Below are 4024 nucleotides of genomic sequence, written 5' to 3'. Positions count from 1 at the left end.
TTCTGTGGATTTTAGTGTTTCTTATACCTCCCGTCATCCCTTTTGCCCCCCTGCCCACAACTGGTTACATGACCTTAGCTTGGGAGACGCGTCGGGCAGCCTTCATGTGTACATTAAACACCCTCCATACCCAGCAACACTTTAATTCTTTTCCTTATCTTTTCTCATTGTGCTATAAACCCCATCTGGCTGCAGACTGATGCAACCCACAGTGTCTTTGTACTTTTTTCACCCATGTTAGTAAGGATATAAGAGTGTCAATGGCAAACAGCCCCCCAAATTCTATCTCAAGACAATAAACAGGCCTAAATTCTACATTACTGTCACTAACAGTCTGGAAGAGGTGGATTTTTCAGGGGGTCGGAATGGTGGGGAGCAGCAGAGGCACAACTAGAAGGTTTTCTCCTCCTCACCTGCTTCAGCATCTGGCTTACAGGTGACAGGGGTAGGGGGTTGCTATTTTGCAGTGGGGAGTATCAAGTACCACCCCCACCCTGGTGTACTGAGCTGTCCGCTCCATCTCAGTTGCCAATGGCAGGGAGTGGTTGTGATGTTTTGCAATGGGAGATGGGGGACCCCCCTGCTCAGGGCACTGACCTGTCCCCTTTCTTCACTCCCATCTCCACTGTCCATGCTAGGAGTCACCCCCCTCCATTGCAGGGTGTGCACAGTGCTCTCCCCAGCCATGAATCTCTCGCCAGAGTGGGGCATGAAGCTGTCAGCGGGAGCATCCTCATCCTGGCCCTGGCAGGCAGGCTCACCCAGCTGCTTTGCTGACGGGGGCCTCTCCTGCAAAACCCAGGATTCCTCTGCCTCCCCAAAAAATCTTGGGGTCCTGCTCCACCCAACGCTAACTCCACACACACAATATGGCTGTCCCAGCCCTTCTGAAACACCCTTAACTCTTCATATGTCTTTGATCAGATGACACTCCCCATAACAACAGCTGCTTAGGAACAATATAGCAAAAGGGCAATGTTGCTACTAACCAGCATCTACCGGAACAGCAAAAGTGCAGTGTTGCCAGTATAGCTGCATCTAACTAGGGACTTTCGCCAGAGCAGCTGTGTCCATTAATGATTTCACTTCTTCACACCCCTGAATAGCAAAGCCATGCGGGCAGAAGTCAGGAGTCAAGACCTAGTCACAAGGTTATAGGATGGATACACGGTGGGGTGCTGAAATGTAGCCATCTGGAGAAGTATGAAAATGTTGGCTTTACCTTGATCTCCACTGTGCAATCAGCTAGAAACTGTGTGATGGTTTTTTCTCTCTATCTTCCACTGAGCTAGCTGCTGTGTACCCAGCCTCTTGGATCCACCAACTCCGAGAATTGCTGGAAATGTCTTCACACCAAGATGCTGCTAGTTACAAAAGGCATCATGGACTCAGGTCTGCATCCTCTGCTTATAACATTCCCCAGTTGCTGCTGATCACTTCGAATGAACGGAAGAGGTGGAATTTGTCAACTGCATGTTTTACGCACTTAATAAACTACTCTGTGAAGGGGAATCAAACCTTCGCCCTCAAAGGAAATCCCTCATTTAGCCTGCCACATTAGATGTGGGCTGTAATAGGGGACACAATTTACCACACTAGTTAAACTGTATAGTTCATTGTCCATCTAAATAAATGGAGATGAAGAAAGAAAGAATTAGGTTGGGGTATTCAAAAAGCATAAGGTAGATTTGATTAGAAAATGAATTTTTCTATTTCACTTTTTATGAAAATTTTAATCTGCATTTTTCTTTTAAATTTTTCGGGGAGGGACGGGGGTTGTTGTTGCTGAAAACAAAAGGGATTTTTTTTTTATTTTCACCAACCAAAAGCTAAATATTTTCAATTTTTAATTTAAAATATTAGGGTTTTTAGGCCAAAGAATTTAAATGAAAAGTGATTTTTTTTGTGTAAAAATTTCTGAAAAGTCATTTTCCAAACAAAAAAAAAGTTGGATAAAAAATTCCAAGCAGTACAGGAAGTTCGGACCTATAGGTGCTACCATAATACTAATGAGCTGTTAGGAGGTTTGCCAGCACCCACAAGCATTTCCCTCCACAGCTCCCATTGCCCGGGAACTAGCCAATGGGAGCTGCGGTGATGATGCTGGGGATAGGGGTAGCACGCAGAGCTGCATCCCCCACCACCAGAGACCACAGAGTCCTGCCAGCAGCCACCCGCTTTTGATACTTTACCTAAAACAGTGTGTTTTCCTTGAAGTGCTTGGAAAACATCAGCTCAGGTGACAAAAGCCAGTGTATGTCCTCTCCACACTGAGGGAGGAGTGGACTGCATAATATATTTACACTGCTCAGATTTCTGACAAGGGCAAGATGGTGCAGCTTTGGGATATGAGGCTGGGGAGCTGGGGGAATTGTCTGATGTTTTTCTCTGTGTGATTCATGGGAGGCTTTGGGTGTCTTCATGCAGTCTATCTGGGTGTGGGGCTCAATTTCCTGTTGTGCTGAGTGATAAGATGTCCCAGAGGGGTTTGCTGCATGTCATCACAAAGCATTGTAAGAGACAGCCCCAGTTGGACAGTTAAGGGGGCAGAGTGGTACCCCAGTTCCAGGTTGCACCCCATCACAGGGGGCTCAACCTCCCATGTCAAAATATACAAAGTAAATATCTTTAAAATAAACCCTAGTAAGTTCTCAAGCATCATTATGAGATAAGAGGCAAGGTCGTCTTGTGGTTAAAAGACAGGAAACAAAAGGTAGGAATAAATGGTCAGTTTTCAGAATGGAGAGAGATAATTAGTGGTGTCCCTCAGGGGTCTGTCTTGGGACTAGTATTATTCAAAATATTCAGAAAAGATCTGGAAAAATGGGTAAACAGTGAGGAGGGAAAATTTGCAGATGATACAAAACTACTCAAGATAGTAAAGGCCAAAGCAGACTGTGATGAGTTATAAAGGGATGTCACAAAACTGGATGACTGGGCAAGAAAATGGCAGATGAAATCCAGTGTTGATAAATGCAAAGTAATGCATATTGGAAAACAAACTCCAAGCTATTCCTATAAAATGATGGGGTCTATTTTAGCTGCTACCACTCAACAAAGAGATCTTAAGATAAAGCACTGTTGGGAATCACTGAGAAAGGGATAGATCACGAGAAAATATAATTTTCCTCTATATAAATCCAAAGTATATCCATATTTTGAATACTGTGTGCAGATGTGGTCACCCCATCTAAAAAAAAAGATATATCGGAATTGGAAAAGTTTCAGGAAAGGGCAACAAAAATGATTAGGGGAATGGAACAGCTTCCATATGAGGAGAGATTAATAAGCCTGGGGCTTTTCAGCTTGGAAAAGAGATGATTAAGGGGGGATATGATTAAGGTCTACAAAATCACAACTGGCGTGGAGGAAGTAAATCAGGAAGCATTATTTACTCCTCATAACGCAAGGACTAGGGTTCACCAAATGACATTAATTGGCAGCAGGTTTAAAACAAAGTAAATGAAGTATTTCTTCGCACAATGCACAATCAACCTGTGGAACTCTTTACCAGAGGATGTTGTGAAGGTCAAGACTATAAAAAGGTTCAAAAAAGTACTAGATAAATTCATGGAGGATAAGTCCATCAGTGGCTATTAGCCAGGATGGGCAGGGATGTGTCCCTAACCTCTGTTTGCCAGAAGCTGGGAATGGGTGAGAGGGGAAGGATCACTTGATGATTACCTGTTCTGTTCATTCTCTCTGAGGCACCTGGCGTTGGTCACTGTTGGAAGACAGGATACTGGACTCAATGGACCTTTGGTCTGACCCAGTACAACCATTCTTATCTTCTTATTGCAAGGGAAGCTACAGATTGACAGTCTGATTGTCCTTGCATTCATCCTGGTATAAACTAGGATTAACTCCACTGGAGTCAGTGAAGCAGATTCTGACTACAGTGTAAATCCGAAGATTGGTCATGAATAGCTCAATGTCTAGTTGGCAGCAGGTATCAAGCAGAGTGCTCCAGGGGTCAGTCCTGGGGCTGGTTTTGTTCAACATCTTCATTAATGTCTGGTTGATG

This window comes from Gopherus evgoodei, chromosome 21, assembly GCF_007399415.2.
Source record: "Gopherus evgoodei ecotype Sinaloan lineage chromosome 21, rGopEvg1_v1.p, whole genome shotgun sequence".
NCBI lineage: Eukaryota > Metazoa > Chordata > Testudines > Testudinidae > Gopherus > Gopherus evgoodei.
The sequence above is the reverse complement of the archived record's forward strand: the minus strand, read 5'-3'. Positions refer to the sequence as shown.